The sequence below is a fragment of the Sciurus vulgaris genome (genome assembly GCF_902686455.1).
Source record: "Sciurus vulgaris genome assembly, chromosome: X".
In the NCBI taxonomy this organism is placed as follows: Eukaryota; Metazoa; Chordata; class Mammalia; order Rodentia; family Sciuridae; genus Sciurus; species Sciurus vulgaris.
Genome location: NC_136471.1, coordinates 132,582,870 through 132,603,858, shown reverse-complemented (window position 1 = coordinate 132,603,858; position 20,989 = coordinate 132,582,870). Strand labels below are relative to the sequence as shown.

Genomic DNA, 20,989 nt, shown 5'->3' with positions numbered 1-20,989 from the left:
CTTGAGCTCAAGAGTGCCCTACCACTGAGCAACCACCTCAGTCATTGTATTACTTTACTTTGAGATAGGGTCTCCCTAAGTTGCTGAGTCTGGCCTCTGACTTGTGGTCCTCCTGTCTCAGCCTCCTGAGTATGTGGCATCGCAGGCTTTAGGATAGAAAATTCTCTTTCTTGATGATTGTGCTTTCGATGTCACTTGTGCCTCGGTGCAGTAGACACACGTGGTAATTGCCAGCTAGTGGCTAGTGGTGTCAGTGGTAGTGCATGCTGCGCTCTGGTTAGATTTTATTTGTCAGGTGTGTGTGGACTGACTTTTTATACTGTGCTCCACATCCAGTTTCTGTCTTGAGAAACTAATGATTGGTGTGTTTGATGCCCGGTGGGATTTGTGGCTGAAAGAAAGCTTTGTTCATTGACGAATGCACAGCCTGCTCCTATACTCAAGTTGTTTTATTTTGATGATTGAAGTATTTGAGTTTGAAAACGTGAGTCAGGGAATTGCTTGCCGATAGGGAAATGGAAGCACAGGATCGTAATGCAGTGGAAAAATATATGTATGTAGTAGGTAAGGTGCTGGGGATCAACCCCAGGGCCTCGCATGCAGGGCAAGTGCTCCACCCTCCCACCCCCCCAGCTGTGGGCCCGTCCTGCGGGTCCTGCAGTGAGTGAGCTCTTCTCCTCCCTTCCCACCTGGTTGCATACAGCAAAGAAATACAGCATTCCTTTTAGGAAGCCCGTCAGGGAAGCAATTACTGTGGAAGATCTTGTCACCTAGATTTGCTATGGTCAGGTCGGCCATGGTGCCACCAGCAGGTGATAGAAATAGCTTAGTTATAAAATACTTAATCTCCATGGTGAGTAGCACTAATTGCAACGCATTGTGGTGGTGATGGTAGGGCTATTCCTTGTCCTGGCAGTGAGAGCAAGACTTGTTTTTCCTGGTTTGGGAGGTGCAGGAAAAGGGACAGGCTCCAGCCTTCCGCTAGTCTTTCACAACCTGCTAACTTGCCTTCCTCTTCCTGGCCATTAGAATACCAAGCTGGGGTGTCTGACAAGCAGATGACCTAGAAATTCACACATAGTAAAAGAGGAGATTAAAATAGAAGTATGTGAACTAAATTAGGAGGAGGACTTGGCTTCATTAAAAAAAAAATATGAGCAAGCCAGATTGTGAACACTTTAGCTGCCACCTTTCCAAGGATGGGACTCGCAGTGTCAGGTGTCATGATGTTACGGGTCTTGGTCATCTCCAGATGCGTTTTGTGGGGAAGAAAGTCTACGTGGAAACGAACCAGCCTCTTTTAAAGCCAAAATTTAGCAGTTGGAAAACAACACAGTTTTTGGAAAAGGAATACCCACCTCAGCCAGCGTGACCTTTGTCACTTGACAGGGCCTGGAATGTTCCTTGTGCATAATGACTTGAGCTGGGAGCGATTTGGAAAGAAATGGAACTTTTTCTTGCCTGGCTGTATAAAGATGTTTTGATCATTAATTCATGTCACAGGATTAGAAGGTTCATGAGAGAGAGAGTAGCTTGTGCAAGTGTGTGTGTGTGTGTGTGTGTGTGTGTGTGTGTAAGAGAGAGAGGGGGAGGAAGAGAGATGGGGAGGAAGTCATAAAAGGATGAAGCCGTTTGAAGCTCAGAGTGTGTTAAGAGGCATCCATTCAAGGACAGCCGGTGCAGATTGGGGCATTGGACTGCGTGTCGCCCAGGGATGGAAGCCATCACGGCAGGTTTGTGCAACTCAGTGTGAATTGAGAGAGATGCACTGGACTCTTACCTCTTCAGTACCATAGGTCTCAGCCGTACTTTCCCAAATACTTTCTAGAAATTTCTATGCTTGGTGGAGAGGTTATTTTTCTGTCCACTTTACTCTGGTGACCACTCTGCCCCATTCTCTTCTTACTGGGAATCAAATCCAGGGCCTCACACATGCTAGGCAAGAGCTCTACCACTGAGCTACGCCCCCAGCCCAAAGCCAGCACATATCCACAGTGTTCCCTGCAAAGTGCTAACAGACAACTCTTTAGCCACTGGGTTGCACCCTATGCAATTTTACCACTGCAAGTAGCAGTGCTAGGGATTTTGACCCCAAACCTTATGCATGCTGGGCCAGTGTCCTCTGCCACTGAGCTACACTTTCCAGCTGCTGTACTTCAGAGCTGGCATTCTTAAACGTGTGGTCATTGAAGTCCTTGGGTTCAGTCCCTAGTACCACCGAAAGTTAGAAAGGTAGGTAGGTTTGGCTTGAGAATTCTCATTGGAAATTGGCAGTCTCTTGTGAATTCATACAGGTAGGTACTGGTGTCCTTTACAGAGACTCCTTCCTGCTTGGTATTCCTGTTCCTTTGAGAATCTGGGCTAGGACCACGAATTCTCCCTGGGAGATGCCGCGTTCAGCTATTTGGTTTGCTGTTAGGATCGCCCACATCACAGGAGAAAGGCCTACCTCCAGTCTTCCTGTTGCTCGTTCGCTTTCTTGGAAATGTTTCCACATCTGGTCTCAGGAGTTGTAAAACAGGAAGAAGGCGTTAGCAGGCGGGCGGCTTTCGTAACCAGCGCTTGCTGCTTGCCCTGCGTTCTACATTTTTTCCATCCGTTTCCCTCTTAGAAGATGGGAGACAAATACTAAAGCTTATCCTGAAATCTAGGGACACCTGGTGTGGCAGATGGGCTCCAGAGACATCAGCCAGTGGAGGGAAAGGAGTTATCTCCGCCGTCCTTGGTCTACAGTCTCTTTCTCTCTGGCTCCAGCTTTTTCCATTTGGGGCTACTCCTGATGTTCACTTTAACCAAATTTGACCTGTATGACAGAGCCGTGGGCAGAGAGCAGGGTGGCCAGTCCATCGGACTGTTTAGCCGTAATTTAGGAGGTAAGGATGAAAAGGAATACAGCCAGGGAAGAAGGTGAGGAGAGAGAGCTGATTGATGGCGGCTGTCCTCCAAGGATGTCTCTAGAATATGAACACAGCAGGATGGTTCAGGTCTTTTTAGGTTGCGTGGCGAGGATTACCTCGACTGAGTCTCCATGTCACATTGCTGTAGGGCAGTTACGTTCTGTGTGTGTGACTTCATAGGAAGCCTTGCCTGTGGGGAGAACACGGATCAAGCTTCTTCAACCTCTGGTCACAATGTGTTTGTGTCACTGGGTCTGCGACCTTGCTCTCTGGGCGCCTGTTTGTATGTGTGCTTCCGTTGATGGATTGGCTGACCTGGTCGGGATGCACACCCAGGAGACCTCATCTAGCAAACAGATTTTCTGCAACCTTCTTGTGCTTAGACACTAGGTAGCATTACAGTGCCCTGCTTGGAGCTCATTTTGTACAGCAAAATCATGCACAGAAAGAACAAAAATCAAAACATGGCAATGCATAGTGTGCCCAAAGGATGCCACCTCTTACCCCCCTGGGAAGAGGGGAATTGGACCTGGGGCTTTGTGCCAGGGACACTGCTTTGCAGAGTACGGACCTCGTTTTGACCTCTGCTGGGACCACTTGCATTGCGTCATGCTTTTGGCCTCTCTGTGAACGTCCTTGAACGAAAGTGCCAGGGTATTGATTTTGGAGCTACAAATAACTTTTAGCAAATCGGTAAATTTGCAACTAGGGGATCTGAATACCGCGGCACAGTTCATGTGTGTAAACACACGTGCACGTTTGCATTTTGAGAAAGACCCTGCGGATCTGAAAGCAGTCAACATTAACATAAGGGTGTCTGTCATTGTTGTCTCTGGAAATCACACATTGAGGGGATGGGGGGAGCTGGTGCGCAGGTGTCTTAAGGGGGAGATGGCCTGTGGGTGATAAAAGCAGAGCAGGACTGAATAAGGCAGCCCTAGGACCACCAGGGAGGCATGGATGATGAAGTGCTGGCCCCTGAGGCTGGGGCAGAGATTGCCCATTAGTGAGGGAGAAAGCGGGAGGCTCAGGAAGCACCCAGGGGAGTTAGCCTTGCCGGATTTACAGACTCTTTCTTGAAAGGGGAGGGGAGTTTTGTGTTCTCCCTGTGCATTTCAGTTTTAAGTATGTTTCACATCTGCAAAAGCTGTTGTTTTTTGATCAAAAGTTGCTGCATCCTATCAGCTTGGTAGGTCTCCACCCAGGACAGTTGGAAATGAGATTGACAGGCTGCATCTTTTGTGCTTCCTGAGAAAAAAGTCCACTGCCCCTCATCCGAAATACGACTTGACCCTTGATGGGAGCCATTCACTGGCATCAGGATGCTTGCGGGGTGGTTGTTAGGATGCTGGCGAGGACAGGAAGGGAACCGAGGTATTTAAACAGATTGCTGAGTTCATGAGGTGGCGTCAGTGGTGTGTGTGTGTGAGTGGGATTTTAGTCATGAGAATGAACTTCATGACTTCTGCAATTTTTGGTCGGAGTGCTGAAAACTGAAGTCCTGCATTTAAAATTTCCGGGTTGCAGGACCGGTTGCTGGAGGATGGATGAGAAACATATGGCTGTCCTCTAATATGGGACTGCTTGTCCTTGGAAACAGGCAACTGATAAATGGCGGGTGGTGTCTCGTGTGGTGGGGTCCATTTTTTAAAATTTATTTTTAGTTGTAGATGAGCACAATACCTTTATTTTATTTGTTTATTTTTATGTGGTGCTGAGGATCGGACTCAGTGCCTCACATGTGCTAGGCAAGCGCTCCACCACTGAGCTACAACCCTGCCCAAGTGGGGTCCATTTTTAAGAATCGAAAAGAAACTTCCCTCTTCTTATCTAGGGTTCACGTAGGTCAATTCCAGAAGCAGTCTGGTTTGTGAAAAGACCTCAGGTGAAAGGGGAAGCCCTCAGGTGCAGTGATTTGGGGAGGCTGAAGGCTGTTCACGTTCAGTGGGGACGGCAGAGCCCAGTGTGAACGCCATGGGCTCCTGGCTTGCAGGGTCCACACCCGCCGTCTGCTTTCTGTCCTCCCTCCTGCTGTCACCGATGCACTTTTTTGGTCCTGGGGATGGGACCCAGCTTCATGCCTGTGATGCAAGCACTCTGCCGCCAAACCCCGCCCCCAGCCCTTCATGTATTTTTGAATGACAGACAGACGGGTGGTTGATTGAGTGGCTATGACTGTATCAGAACATGCAAATAAAAGAATGCTGTCCAAAGGATGTGTTGTCATTTGGATCACGGATGTCTCTCAAAGGCCACCTGCTAGAAGCTTGGTCCCCAGCCTGTGGTGCCGCTGGAAAGTGGGGCCTGGCCAGAGGAGGCGGCTTATTGGGCTGTGCTCTCACAGAGTGTGTCTTGTTCTGAGCCCCTTTCTCTTTCTCTCTGCTCCTGGCTGCCATGAGCTGATGCTTTCCTTGGCTGCGTGCCCTTCCGCCATGATGTTCTTTCTCACCACAGGCTCATAGCAATGGAGCCAGCTGATCTTGGGTTGAAACCTGGGAAACTATGTGCCAAAATAAACTCCTTAAGTTGGTTCTTTTCAGGTATTCTGTCACAGCAATGAAGAGCAGACTGACACTCATTTTTAAAGTTCCACTTTGTAACAGCTGATGGGCCCTGATGTCGTCTCTCTTCATAAGTGGAAGCTCACCTTGTTTTCTACACACCCTTATTGATAAGGGAGACAAGTCGTTTAGGATTTTGGAGCATCATGTGAGGTGGAACTTGAGTTGTAATGATAGCACTTCTTTGTGACTGGTTTTATTTTACGTGGGGTACTGGGGATTGAACCCAGGGGTGCTCTACCACTGAGCCACACCCCCAGTCCTTTTTATTTTTAGAGACAGTGCCTCGCTAAGTTGCTGAGGCTGGCCTCAAACTTGAGATCCTCCTGCCTTAGCCTCCTGAATTGTTGGCATTACGGGCCTGCACCTTTATGCCCAGCTGTGATTCTTATTTTAAAATATCAGATGTATTTAAAAGAAAAAAAAAACTTTTTTATTTGTTCTAATTAACTACATTGCAGTAGAATGCATTTATACATTTTGATAGCTCATACATAAGTGGAGGGTCATCTTTCATTTTTCTGATTGTACATGTTGTAGGATCACATGGGTCATGCAGTCATACATGTAAATGAGGTCATAATGTCTGTTTCACTCTCCTACCCCTTCCCTCCCTTCACTCCCCTCTACCTAATATAAAGTAACTCTATTCTTCCCTAACACCCCACTTATTGTGAATTAGCATTTGCATATCAGAGAAAACATTCAATTCGGCCTTTAGTCTTTTCGGTTTAGCTTATTTCACTTAGCATGATATTCTCTGGCTCCATCCATTTTCCAACAAATGCCATAATTTCATTCTTCTTTAAAGCTGAGTAATATTCCATTGCATATGTATTATTTTTAATTCTCATGAATGGTGTCTTATTAATTTTATTTTCTATTGTTCATTGCTTATACATAGAACACAATCCTCTCCAAGCTTTTAAATAGATTTTTTTTCTTACTTTGTGGTTCCAGGTCTCGCACCTGCTGGTCAAGCCAGCAGTATGCACAAAAGGTATAGAGATTTCCTACAGACACCTGTCCATCCATATGCACAGCAGCCCCCACCAGAGCGGGATTTTGTTACAATCAGGGACTCTCCCTACACTGACATCATTAAAATTGGGGTTCACATTGGTGTTGTGTTCTTGGGTTTGGACAGATGTGTATGGATCGTAGTTTCACTTTAGAAATCCTCTTTGCTCTGTTGCACTTGGATCTATCCGTCCGTCACTCTTAGAAATAGGGTACTCTTTGTCTTACTGTTGAAAAGACAGGCATCTGGACAGGTGAAGTGACATCAGAGGTGCCACAGCCGGTGTCCCCAGGAAGGAAACCATGTCTGTAGAAAGACCAGGCCTGATCCTAAGTCCAGGACTCCTTCTGGGCGTCTGCATCCTGCTTTCCGTCTAGTGTCTGCAGCTAAGGTGATTTCAAAACTTGCTTAGATTGAGTTTTTGTTTTTAGTCTTTTATTGGAGCGATGGTTTGGTTTCTTCTCTCTAGGTCCATCATTCAATAACACATACACCTGCAGATGGTTTGGTAAATGGTGGGTAGCCACCAGGGGAGCCGGGCCAGGGTGTCCAGTAAACCCATCTGTGTTTGTCTGCTGAGAAGGAGAGAAGGAGATGGGACAGGGCTACGTTTCGAGGTGCATGTGGAGTAAGTGTGCTGGGTGGCTGAGCGTGAGGTGGTGTGGAGTTCTAGCTGGAGCAGGAATCTGCTTCGCCCTTGAAAGGAGGGATCTGGAAGCCGCGGTGCTCCGGCACAGACTGCTGCTTCCTGTCTCGGCCTCTTCCCGCCTTAGACTTCCTGGGCTCGCTGCTGGCTCCAAGGGACGCTCCTGGGGAAGGACAGGCGGCAGATCTACAGCCTATGCAGAGGTAGGTGCCCTTGGGCCACTCGGACCCCTGTGGGCCTGAGTGGGGCTGCTCCGTGGTCCTTTGCGGGAGCACGCTGGTGGAGCGCGTGGCTTCCCCGAGGCCCACTCTTCACAGGCTGAGGCTGAGCTGCGCCGATGGCCAGCCGTGGCCCCTGATGCTGATGTGGTGCAGCAAAGCCTTCCGAGGTTCTCACTGGTTCCCCAGCCCTCTTCAGTGGTTGGGGCCTTGTGGTCTGGCTGGAGCTGGCCAGCCTCTCCTCCTAAAGGCTCACGATTCCTGTGCTTCTCGTTGTACCTCTCCCGGGCGAACGCGAAGCACGTCGTTCCCCTCTTGGTGATGTTTCCAGTGCGAGCTTTTGACTCTGCATTAGTGCAAAAGTGATCTGCGTGTGGTAGAAACTTAACTTTGGAGTTTGAATTTTAATCACAGTGCTGGACACCTTAGGGGGCTGTGTTGCTGAGCAGGCTCGTTAGCAGCTCTGGGGTCGTAAATGCATTTTCTGTTTAGCATATTTTCAGTGTGGATGGTTTATTGGACTGTGACCTTATACTGAGGTGAAGAGTGTCTGGATAATCTAGTGACCAGGTAACTGTTGGTTCAGGCAGTGGTCAGCCCCTTAGGGGTAGGTCTGAGGAAGAGGAGGGAAGAGACGTGGAAGACTCACATTTGTGACTCTGGGGAAGGAAAGGCACTATTACTATTGCCATTGGAAGTGGCCGTAAGTTAGAGAAGTTTTTGCTTCCTGTGTCGGCCACGAGTTGGCCAAGATGATCACGCAGACTCTCGGACATTGGCACGCACGGTCATCTCGAAACTGTGTGTCCTTTGACATCAGCGTGTTATCAGCCGAGACCCACAGAGTGAGGGGTAGTCCACAGGTTTTGCAGGCAGCCCCCTGGGTTCCTCTCTGCCCCCTCCATCCCAGTTGTGTGCCTGGGCAACATCCGAGGCCTCCCAGTCCCTGCTTCCTCATTACAGAGCAGGCATTGTACTGTCTGTCCTTGACGGGCCATGGGAGTGTGCCGAGGCCAGCAGCTCCTCTGCTCCTGTGTCACCTTGCAGTGAGCATTGCGAGAGGTGTCGCCAGCCTGGGTACTAGTAGTGAAAGCCGATCCCACGAGCATGGAGCAGTTAGCAGAGTGGCGCCTGCTGGCTTGGACCGCAGACGTGCACCCGAGCAAGATGGGAGGGCCCCGGTTCTCCTGCAGCTGGTGGTCACCTGTGTGCACCTAGGGCTGCTCGCTCTGCTATTGCAGGGCAGGGAGCAGACGCTGAGGACCATGGCGAGGGTTCCTCTCTGGACTGCCCCTGGCCTTGAGGAAAGGACCCTGGGCTCTGGAATTCCCCAGGCGAGTCCCGTCAGCCTCAGCATGCCTTGGCCTTCCTCTACACAGGAAGGTGGTAGGGTCACGAGCTGATGTTATACACCGCCAGGTGCCAGGTGTGCTGCTGTTTTACCGCTGTCCCTAGGTGTCCGTGAGGGTGGAAGGAAAGTTTCTGTCATGTGTCTTGCAGAGCGTCGGGTCACCGTGGAAGGACAGCAGACTTGACTGCCTTGGTGGACATTCTTGCGTGCGAGGTTCTTCCTCCTGCCCTGACTCCTCCTTCCGTGGCCACAGCCTCCTCTGGGAGCCGCCTGGAGAACGTAACTGTTCAGTTTCCTGTAACTGTGTGGTGTCCAGGATGGTAGCCATGGTGCACAGGTGGCTAGCCGTGGGGTTGACATCTGGCCCTTCTAGATAGACACGCCTTTCCTGTGACGTCACCCAGTGTGTCCAGGTTTGGTTACGGTTACTGCCACTGCCACCTGCCCTCCCCCTGCCTGGTGGACTGTATGTCTTGAGCGCAGGCCGTTCCCCCTCCCGCTTTTTCCAGTTCATGTGGACCTGTCGTCCAGAAACTCGTGCACACCGCAGCCAGTGCAGAGTCGAGCCCAAGCTCCCGCCGGCCGCGTCTTGCTCACATTGCTGTGCCTAACGCTGCCCGCGCCCTCGAATTGCTCCACGGGTGTAGACGGGTAGAAAACCCCTGGAGCACCGGGGACCGTCTGTTTTCCTTCAGTCTCTGCTGTTCAAGGCCTTCAGAAAGCTGTTTGAAAAGAATCAAGATTACTGGAGGATTGCTTAGAAGAATGTTGGGACGAAGTTGAGACGGGCTCTGGATGGATGGTGTCCTATCTTGACTGGTCTTTCCTCTCCCGTCGTCACTGTTGAGCTCACTTCATATCGTAGCCGCCCCCAGACCTCTGGGCTGCGTGGATGGTACTGTCCTTGTGTTTGTGGGGAGCAAGAAGGAACTTGTTCTTGCCGTCGCCCGCGTGAGGTCAGTTGTGTGGAAGCTGCGTCTTGCAGAGCTGGGTCCGCGCTTCTGAGGCAGAGCCACAGCTGAGCGCATCGTTTCCTCACCTCCGTTCAGATGTAATGCACATGCCCTGAAATTCTCCTCCTGTGCTTTGGCAGTGACTGGCTGGAGCTGGGGTTGTCACAACTGGAAGGAAGGTGCCGGTGCCTTGAGTGGAAAGAGACCAGGACGCAGGATGCAGGACACAGCCTGCCTTGTGCAGCACGGGCCCCGCAGGCTGCCTGCTGTGAGCCCTGGTGCCACAGGGGACAGGCCCTGGACTGGAGGGCGGATGGGCTGGGCTGGAGTGGAGAAATCGCAGTGGGCTCCTGGTGGCAGCTGGGAGCCAGCCTGCTGGAAGGCTGTCCCAGGGACCAGCTAAGCTGAGAAGTGGGGCTGGGGAACAGGACCCTTTCTCTGAGCCCTGGGAGCCATTAAGAGCCTTTGAGCAGGCGGGTGGAATCCTGCAGGGCTTTAGAAAGTTGAAGATGGCAACGCAGGGGAGGGCACGTTACAGCAGAGTCAGCCAGCTGCGGCCTGTGGGGCCATGTCCAGATTCTGTCCTCGGCCAGTTTTTGCAACGTTCTTTGGCACAGGGCCACGCCCACTTATTTATGAGTTGTCTGTGGCTGCTGTAAGTATTATAAATTTTGTGTGTCAGCTTGGTTGGATAATGGTACTTAGATTTGGTGAAACACCAGGGCGTTGTTGTAATTGATGATGAAATCAGTAGACCTTCAGTAAAGCACCTGATCCTCTATTATGTGGGTGGGCCTCAAACAATCAGTGGAAGGCCCTGGAAGAGAAGAGAATAAAGACCAGAAACTCGTTCCTGGTGCCAAACTGTAAACTCATCTGCAGACTTTCCTTCGATTTCACCTGTGTTACCACTGAGCTACATCCTAAGATCTTTTTAAATTTTCAGCCAAGGGCTCCTTGAGTGCCCAGGCTGGCCTCAAACCTGCAATCCTCCTGCCTCAGCCTCCTGAGTTGCTGGGACGACCGGCATGCGCCACTCTCTCTGGCTCCTCACCTGTTCTTGCATGGATTCGTTGGTGACTTTCTTTGAGACCCAGGTGGCTGTGAGAGCAGCACAGGAAGACAGGGGAAGTTGTTACCCACCCTTAAAGCCAGCTGCATGGCTACTCACGCTGTGTGCGGGGCATGCTTCCTTCGTCTCCAACACTGAAATTAGTTTTAGGCATACCGATGACCAGGAAAGAAAGAACAACAATAAAATTGTAAAATGAACACTACATGACCTGACATCGCTTGCCCTGGATTCACGCCCTTAAATGTGTCCATATGTTATTTATTTTGCAAATGGATGAAGTGTTTTTCCTGCCCCTTCAGTGATCGCCGTACTGTGTTTGGTATTAATTAGCTCCGGGGAGACCTCCCTTTGGGGTCTGTGTGGCCCTGCTCGCCACCTGCCTCCAGGAGATTGGAGTGGGAAACTCCTCTCAGGACAGACCCGCTCCCACATCCACAGGAAGCGTGGCAGGGTGAGGTTCTTCCACACCTCTTGCTGTCACCGTGATGAGATTGGAGATGGTTAAGGACTAACTCCCGGTGTGGGGCAGAGGTGGCACTTCTCCATCTCCGTCCTGCAGCCACGTCATCCAGCACCCGCCAGCCAGGATTTCGGACCCACGCTAGCTGAGCAGTGAGTACAGTTGCTTTGGGGGGGGGGGGGGGCTGAGAAGTGCCGGTGAGTGAAGCATCTAGAAGCCAGTGTGACTTCTGAAACCAAAGCCAGAGTCGCTGACTGGCTTGCACAAGGGAGATAGGACCAGACCCGGAAGTGGCTTGTGAAGGTCGTGGGTGCCGGGAGCCTGTCACACATTTACAGAGGAGGCGTTGGGGTGGAGTGTCAAAGCAGGGTTGGCTCTGTCTGTGGAGACAGGAAGCAGATTGGTGGTGGCCTAGCTGGGGGTTTGGGGCGGGGACGGGCGGGACTGCGGAGGGGAACAGCCATGAGCATCGACGGACAGGTTTTGAAATGGGTGGTGGTCTTGACGGTTGCCCAGCTGTTTATTAGAGGTACCAAAGCCATCATGTCCGGGGCTCCAGGCGTGAACTGAGTGGTACGCACTGCGATTCAGAGCCCCAAGTAAACTGTCTAACAAAGGTGGAACCTCGCTTTGCACCCCTCTGAAAACACCACGTGTGACAGAGCCGGGCTGTCGCCGGGTGACTTATCTTGTGGAGTTGACAGTTTCAGATGGATGGGTTCCAGGGAGAGTGTTCTCGCCTGTTATCTCGCGTCCGCACAGTCAGGAACCAGGCGTCCACGGGGACAGTGAAACCGAGGCTGGTGTCGGAGGAAGTGGGGGCAGCGTCTCCACTCCCCAGTGTCAGACTCCTTCCTTCCCCCAGCAGAGCAAAACGGAGCCAGAGGAAGAAGTGGCCAGCTGAGCATGCTCCAGGGCTAGAAGATAGCGTGCGCACACGCAGGAACACTAGGCAGGGCACAGCCTCTCGGGCACCAGCAGAGGTAAAGGTGGCCACTCGGCGGGCGCAGGCACGAAGCCCCTGTCTGTCTCCCATCCTTTACCCTCTGTGATGATAGGGCGGGCCCAGGGGGTCTGCGCAGAACGGTGAGGGACCTACAAGGAGCGGTTTCTCGGTCAGTGCCTCCTGCTCGGAGAGCACATGTTTTTGAGCAGCAGGCATGGCTTTCCGTTTCAGGAAGTGTGGCTTTGTAACCCGAAAGCACGTGTCTGGTCGAAGTGATTTTTCTGAAGAGCCGAGGATGTTCAGGTGGTCATTTGGTCATTGCTAGTACTCAGCAGTTTTGCCACGAGTTTGGGGGGATTGGCCTGGTCCTTGGTTGAAATAAGGAATACCTGAACCTGCACACCAGGTGCAAAGCCTGGCCAGTCATGATGTCCAGAGAGGTGTTAGAGGGACAGCCATCTTCTGCTGCTTTGTTTCCGCTTGATCAGGAGGCATCTTTGTTGTGAGCTGTAAGTGCTGCATGGTCACCAGCACAAGGGAGAGAAGAAACATGCTCCCAAGGAGCCTCCCGCAACGTGGGTGACAACAGAGTGGAGACAGTCAGAGGCTTAGGAAAGCTGGGGGAGGGGCAGCCCTGGTGGAACCGGTTGCCTTCCTAGTTCACCTGCCAGCAGGGGAAACCTGAGCGTCCTGCCCTGCTGGTGACTCTCTCTGCTCTTTGAACCTGCGCCACCCTCTGCCACCGTCAGGTCCCTAGGCTGACATCTGACACTGTACTTCCGGGGTGTAGAATCGCACCTGGAAGAGGGCAGAGGACAGCAGTATCAGGATTGACTTGTCACCAGAACCCTCTTTGAGAGCCTGTTTTTTCTCTGCTGCGGGGCCATAGTAGGCTAGGAGCTTTTGAGCTGACAGGACACATCGACAGAGTATCACTGGAGAGATGCCTCCTGCTTTGTAAGTGGGCAAACAGACCAGGGCAGTGACCAGGATGGGCTCTTGCACCTCTGACCGGTGCAGCTGCCAGCGGAGTCGCAGGTGGGCCCACGTGATTTCAAAGCCTACGTGTGCTTTTTAGGGTGTTGAGGCACTTCTCCAAACTCTAGAAGGTTTTTACGCGCTAATATGTGGCTCGATGCGTTCTTAGAATTCCACAGAGCCCGAGGGAGCCCGAGGGTCAGCAGTGTAAGGGTAAGCGTCCCTTGGGACCCTTGAAAAAAGGACATTAGCATCCAATTCCAAAACCATCTTGCAGCCAGAGCTGGAGACTGACCTGCTTAAGACAGGGACCTGATTCGGCCCCTCACCTGGGTTTGTACAGCTGGCCACCTGGGAGTGGCTTTATATGCTTAAATGGTGGTAAAAAAGAATACTTGGGGACAGCTGAAAGTGATGTGGAATTCCAAGAGCAGCGTCACGCAGAGTTTTGTTGGAGCAGAGCCTCACCCAGTATTCACCTATCCTGTGTGGCTGCTTCCTGGTTACAAAGCACATTGGGACCCTCACAGCAGAGTCCCACTGCCCAGGGAGGCCTGTGCGGTTTCCCCTCTGGTCCTCTGCAGAACCAGTGTGGGTCTCCGCAGGCTTCGTCTGCATAGTCAGTAGGACCTCTTTCTCTCGCAGCTCATTTCTTCCCCATTCCCACCTTGGCCTGCCTGCCTGCCTGCCTGCCAGAGCCTGGTGTCCTGCCATTGGAGGGTGCTTGATCTGAAATGAAATTTCATCCCGGTTGGAATCCATTCAACTGGATCCGTTATTGGTGCCTTGGGATTGGGTGCGACGATTACTGGCTTTATCAAAGAAGAGCTGGGACCAGAGGACGGAGCCCAAGGGAGGGTCTGGGGCTGGGAGAAGGGAGGAGGCTGGACCCTCCAAAGGGTGGCCATTGTTCATTGCCTGCTTTCCCTGCATCTTTCCCTTGGACAGCCAAGCACAGCTGTGCTTCCTCCCTGGGAATTGGGGTTGGCTTCCCAGAGCCCCCCTGGGTGGTGGCAGAGACCTGTCAGTGTGGAGGTGTAGGCAGGGCCCGTAGCTGGGAGGAGGCAAGGCTGGGGTTTGAGGGGACGTTCTTATTAGGTCCTCCTGAAAGTGCTTCTGGGGCAGTGCCCCTTAGCATTCCGAGGAGGAAGCCCACCCCTTGATCTTGAGTTCATTGCTCTGGGTGGGTGCTCTCCTGCAGAGCAGGGGAGCACTGCCCCTCGGTTGCCACCTTGTCCCTGGTGTGTGGAACACATCTGCCTGCAGAAGCATCATCCATGTTTGACACACTCGTATGCAGCCACCATGCGCACCTGCCCCCGCAGGGTCTACCACTTGCCTCTTTCTCGTGGCCGATTGACAATTCCATTATGCCGTGGGCTCTGAAAGGTCTTGGCAGCCTCGCTGGGAACTTGAGCACATTTTCCTAACGCTGCTTCTGGGAGAAAGGTCATTCCTGAGTGCAGAGCAGGTGGTGGCTTGGAGTCCTCCTGGAAGCCACCTCTTTTCTGATGTGCGTACAGAGAGGCAGGTTTCCACAGTGATCGCGATGTCCGTGACAGGTGCCTGCCTTCTCCCGCTGTTCTTCCTGAGTTCTGGGAGCATTGAGCTGGAGGCCAGTGTCGACCGCTCCTGGTGGGGGTGTGGCGTGGAAGTGCGACGGAGAGGGAATAAAAATTAGAAATCAAGAGCAGCCGTGACAGCCTAGGTAATTTTTCATGCTAACCTATTTTAAATGCTGCCAGGAGAGTCGTAGAGTGAGAAGTCTCTTGTTTCTCCTGCCCTACTGGGACGAGAGCTAAAAATACTTCAGTGCAGATGGGCACACGGCGGTTGGATCTCCGGGGCCTGGAATGTTTCTCGGTAGGAGCGGAGTTTATGGGAACGCGGTGTTCTTAATGAGGGCCCTGGCTGTTGAAGTGGAAGTGCAGGGCTGGGCCTGTGATCTGCCTTCACCCAAGAACTGTTGCGTCTGTCCCTGGTTTCCATTGCCGCCTGCTCCAAGTATCCTCTCCCCACACCCTCCTTTTATGTAGCCACAAACTGGAACGCATGCACGGATGACCCCAAGCAGTCAGATCACACTTGAAGATCAAGAACCACTGGACTGGATTCGGCAGCTGTTTCTTGAGGGCCCCCAGTGTTAGAATGAATAGAACCAGTCTCTCCCCCAGAGACTGTGGTCTCTTGGCTGCAGGACACAGGGGCAGAGTCCATTTCATTCACCGTGGGCTTGGAAGGGGCAGGGAGCTCTGGGCTTGGGAGTTTGAAATGTCTGTGAGATGCCCTGGGAGAGGAGCCCTCCCAGGGAGAAAGCTGGAGCAGGGTGTGTCTTTGAAAGCTCCTAAAAAGTGTCCAGAGCAATGGGCAGAGGTCGAGCCCCGCAGCGTCCAGCGGCAGCGGCGGGATTTAGCGGACAGAGGCTGCAGGTGACTTGGAGAATCCACGTTGGTTTTCCAGGTAGGAGCGAGGCGTCTGCAGCGGGCTGAAGGTGGACTGAAGGGAACGGCGGGTGAGCAGGTGGAGTTGGTGGCACACCCCTCCGTGGAGGGTGGTGCGTGGGGCCGTGTTTCTTGCAGACGGAGGATCTTGCAGGGCTGGGTTAGCCTGGGCAAAGGAGAGGGCAGGGGGTTGCCTCTGAGAGACAGGAGGTGGGTGGCGGTGGGATGTTCGGGCTCCTGAAACGCCCCGCCGGGAGGTGATCTAGCGTGAAGGTCTTGGCTTTTCCTAAGGGAGACTGGGGTTCTGCTCCAGGGAGCCAGGGAGGTGGGGGACCCTCTGCTCTGGAGGGGAGCTGGGCTTTCAGGCTGTACTAGGGGTAGTAAGTTGCTCTGGGTAAGGTCTGTTGGAGAGCTCGGCTGAACTAGTTTGAACTAACAAGGAGGAAGAAAGAACCCAGACCGGCCAAAACCTTTGAGAAGCTGGCGCTGGAGTGTGAACCAGGGCAGGCTAATGAGGACAAGGGATGGGCTCCTTTTGTGACGTCCAGTGTGGTATGTGGCCCTCGGAATGCGGCTGGCACCGCCAACAGAGTGGATTTTGAGTTCCATTCAGTGTTACTGTGTATGTCAATGGCTCCCTGTGGCTGGCTGGTGGCCAGTGTGTGGGACGGGCAGGCCAATGGGCGGGGAGGGAGTTGGGGCACATCGTGCAGGGAGAGATGGGGGCTGGTAGGTGGTCTGAGCAGAAGACTTGGCAGTGAGTCAGGTCAGGATGCCATGGCAGGTGAGACCACACTGTGTTGGAGGCCAGGCCGGGGCAGGGGACCTATGTGGCCGAGAAGGGCTGGTGCTTGTTTCCAAGCAGAACTGGGCCTCTGCTCATCGTGATAAGCGGGTCTCTCCTCCTGCTCCTGTGCCCAGCTGGGCGGAGTCTCTGGACTGGCAACCGCAGGGTAATTCCTAGGGACCTGCCCTGAGTGGTCTGTCCTCTAGGACTCTGCCTTCTGCCTGCTGCCCGCTGTGGGAGAAGCCGGTTTGAGCCCCTGGGCTTGGGGAGCAGTGCCCCGACTGCAGCACCTCAGGGCCCCCCTCTCCTCCTCCCTCCGTCCACTTCCTCAGCTCCCCGCTCCGCAGACCTGCTCTTATCGAGCTCCTGATGGAGCTGTTGACACCTCGCCTTGAAAGGAAAAGACCTTCATAAAGTGTCCACCTGTGGCGAGTTGGAAACCCGGGCTGAGTTTGGTGAGCTCAGCAAGGTCGTGTGGTTTGGGATTTAGTAGAAAGGGTAGGCTTCATAGGGGAAGCCAGACTCGTGCTTCCTGGCTTCTGTTCTTCACTCTTGAAGCTCCAGGCATTATTTAAAGTGGGATCCAAGAAACCAAAGCGAATGTTCTCTCTGATATGTGGATGCTAATTCACAATGGTGGGGGCTAGGGAAGAGAAGAGGTACTTTAGATTTGGCAGAGGGGAGTGAAGGGAGGGAAGGGTGTTGGGCAGGAAGGACAGTAGAATGAACAGACATGATGACTCATGTGCATGTGTGACTGCATGGCCATGTGATCCTGCAACATGTAAATCAGAAAAATGAGAGATGGCACTCCATTTATGTCTGATCTGTCAAAATGCATCAATGCCTTCTACTGTCATGGACGGCTCATTAGAACAAATAAAAAAGCAAAACCAGACCTTGTTCTGGATCGAGTAGCTTGTGGCCCTGTTTCTTTCTCCTTCAAAGAAAGGTTCCTCTGCTTTTTGCTTTTACCCTCTTGCCCTGAGCCCTGGGGTGTCACCTGGGAGTCTGAGCCTTCTTTAAAGAAGTCCTGTGCCAGTTCTTCTGGGAACTTTTGATTGTGGTGTTCCCCCCCCCCCACACACACACACCTTCCAGGTCCTGCCCCTGCCTCTGCTCCAGCTGGGTGGGAAGGGGTGGCCTGGGACAGCTCTGCCCTTGGGCAGCATCTGGTCTCCACTGGGACTCTGCCTTCTGCCTGCTGCCCACTACCTGCTGCCCAGGATTCTCTCCCAGAACACCGATGGCAGAGTAGCCCTAGGCTTGAGGACAGAAGCTGGTTCCCGCACCGTGACCATAAGTGCAGTCTTTGTGCCCGAGACTGAACAGTCTTTGGCTGGCTCTTTATCATCCCCTTTTCTTACACCGGGTCCTTCACCTTTCTGGTTGCTGTGGTTTGCTTTGTTTTGTGCATGGTCTCCTCGTAGCAGCCTAGCAAAGCATCAGAGTCCCAGAATCGGTGTGTTTTTTGGTACTAGGGATTGAACCCAGGGGCGCTTAAAGATTGAGTCGCCTCCCCAGCCTTTTTTTTATATTTTATTTGGAGATAGGGTCTTGCTGAGTTGCTTAGAGTTGTTTCTGCTCCCCCAACGCCTGGCAGCCCCCTCCTCCTTTCTCTCTCTGGATTTGACCACTGTAGGGACCTCTTAAAAATAGAGTATTGATTGATTCTTGCGACTGGCTTACTTCACATGGCAGAATGTCCCGGGGCTTGCCCACGTTGTGGCAGGTGCCAGGATTTCTTTTTAAGGCTGAGTAACAGTCCGTGGAATGGACAGATGGCCTCGTGGGCATCCACTCATCTGCTTGCAGAACTGGGCTGCTTCCAGCCTTCGGCTCTGGTGAATAAGGCGGCCGTGAACTTGGGTGCTCACATTCCTCTTCCGGATCCTGCTTTCAGTTCTCTTGTGTGCTCTGTAACCATTTTAAAGAGCACTGGCTTTCACCCCTACCTACTGCAATTTTGAAGTAGTGATGAATGTCGGCAGTATTTTGTGGCCGAAATACCCGGAAAGTGATGGGAGGCTGTCTGCCCTTCCTAGGGTTGAAAATGTCCTGGGTAAGCAAATTCCAGAGGTTGACTGCCTGCCTGCATCAGCCGCGGAGTCACGTGAAGGGTTAGTGAAAATCAGGCTGCTCCCCGCACCCTCCACATTTGGGGACCCCATGAGCCGGGGCACATTCCAGCCAGGAGGGAGGACTGACTCTGTTGTCCTTCTGTTACCTTCACCCCGAGTCCCTCCTCCCCGTCCCTGAATGTCCTGGCTTCTCACCCCCCCAACCCCTTCACCCCTTTGCTGAGCAGACATCAGATTGGCAAGGTCTTCTCCAGAGCCTCTGCCTAGGTATAAGTAGATGGTAGTGAGCCAGACAGGAGGTTTGTGGTGTTCTGCTCTGCGCTGCTCATTGCGAGAGGGAAGGAGATGCACGTGAGTGCCACAGATGTATTGGGTCACCTCAGTGATGAGGGTCGCCCAGAAATCCAGGTGCCGTGAGACCGGGGGATGGTCATCCTCATTGGCCACCAAGGAAGGTGTTTTCATCTGCTTTTTCGCTGCTGTGACTAAAAGGACCCAACCAGAATAACTGTAGAGGAGGAAAACTTTATTTGAGGGCTCATGGTTTCAGCGATCTTTGTCCATAGGCAGCTGGCTCCATTCCTCGAGGCTCGAGGTCCTCAAGACTCAAGGTGAGGCTGAACATCGTGGCGGAGGGAAGCACCCACATGGTGATAAAGGAGAGAGAGAGAGACTCCACCTCCAGGTACAAACCATATACCTCAAAGCCACACCCCCAATGAACCGCCTCCTCTAGCCACACCCCACCTGCCTCCAGTTACCACTCAGTCCCACCGGGGAATAATTCACTGATTAGGTTAAGACTGTAGCCCAATCTTCTCCAAACATTCTTGCATTGTCTCACACATGAGCTTTGGGGGACACCTCACATCCAAACCCTAACAGAAGGGATCTGAGGGATGAAGGGCAAGGAGGCCTGGCCAGTGTTTGGCTTGTGCAGAGGGCCAGAGTAGAAGAGCAAAGCTGGGGAGAGATTGGCAGGGGTCCTGTTCCCATGACCCTGGGCGATGTTAAGAAGTCAAAAAAACAGCTTCTACCTTCCAGTGCTGAGGAGGGCGGGGCAGGGAGGTTCAGATGCGTTCCTTGAGATGCTTGCTGGAGAGTGAGTTGGAGGGATTCAACAGGGAAAGTGAGTTGGCCATCGGAGCCTGGGGGAATGTTCTAGAGGGAGGGTTAGGTGGACCAGGGTCTGGCCCGGGCTGCAGAGAGTGGTGCTTATAGACTGAGTGTCTGAATTGATGCACGTTCTCTCCCCTGCTTAGACCTGGTGTGTCATGTTGCACTGACTTGCAGCCACAGATGCCGCGGGGTGTTCCCTGAGCCCCTGATGGGCCGGTCCGTCCTGGGCCTTCCCTGGAGAATCCAGATGGTCCCTGTTGCTGAATAGGGAGATGTGTGTGCTGGGATTTACGTGGCAGAGGTTTGCTTTGTAAAAAGGAATTCCCCAGGCGTGAGTGGAAGAAGTCGTTTCAGTCTCCTGAGTGCTGTTTTGCCTTTGCTTCTTGCATTGTGGAGGAACTTCTGTGAGCGGTAGAAAACGGCCCTGTTAACCGTGCGTGAAATGTGTGTGGGTGTCCAGTCCATGGGGCACACGAAAACAGTACCAGCGGGCCAGAGATGGACTTGTTGCACAGATCTGGTCTTCGAAACTATCGCATACGTGTCTGCACAGAGGAGATCTTTTCCCAGAGACTTCTTGTTGCAATCCTGTGTACTGCTGTATGTGGACTTTGCCTAGAAGGCTGATCTAGTTATGTTTGTGTGTTGGGGAGTTTCCCCGTCTTAATTTTGCTTCAGAAATAAGACTGATAGAGCTGCCTGAGTGTGGCTGGGTCCCCATGAAGTTCTACTTGTGGGCACTGAAATTCGAACTTCAAATAATTTTTCAGGTCTTGTGGAAGATTATTTCTCCTTTGATGGTCTTTTCACCCACCAATCTCTTAAAAAATCCTAGAATCCATTTTTCAGTCCTGGGCTGTATGCACAAAGCTGGGGGTGGGGACTGACTGTGACCACAGCTGCATCTGCTCACCTGTGATCTGTATCATGTTGTGTGCACACTTGTGCATTGTCCAGAGTTGATGTGCATTGGGCTCACTGTCCTTGCTCAAAAGTGCTGAATTTATTGAAAAAGGAAATTGTGTTTGAGCATCCCTAACCTGAAATCCAAGGTACTCTAAAATCTAAAACTTTGAGCGCTGCCATAATATCAGAAATAGGCAGTCCCACCCTAACCCTCATGCCACAGATCGCAGTTCAAAGCACATGCTCCCGAAAGCTGTGCTGTGCTTTCATAATCCTAGTGACTTTTGAGTCTGAGGCAGGAGGATTGTAGGGTTGAGGCCAGCCTGGTTCATTTAGAGACTCTGGCTCAAAATAAAATACAGAAGGGCTGGGGATGTAACTCAGAGGTAGAGTGAGCCTGGGTTCAAGTCCTGGTACCACAGATACCCTGCAAATACTGTAGAAAATGACCTCCAGGCGATGTGTGTAAAGCGTGTGTGTGTGAGAGAAGCATAAATCAGAAATCAAACACCTTTGGTCTAAGGCATTTTGGATAAGGGACCTTCAGCT

General features: G+C 52.3%; 1 protein-coding gene across 4 annotated transcripts in view; it reads left to right on the top strand.

The window, feature by feature from the left end:
• TBL1X (transducin beta like 1 X-linked) overlaps positions 1–20,989 on the top strand; it is a 187,039-nt gene that overhangs the window by 17,271 nt on the left and 148,779 nt on the right. The window contains exon 1 of one of the 4 annotated variants that reach the window (XM_079123188.1): positions 7,055–7,107. The exons of the other annotated variants lie outside the window; for them this stretch is intronic. The gene's annotated coding sequence lies outside the window, so the exon portion shown is untranslated. Of the gene's footprint in view, positions 1–7,054; positions 7,108–20,989 lie in introns of those variants that run through there. 4 annotated transcript variants of the gene reach the window in all.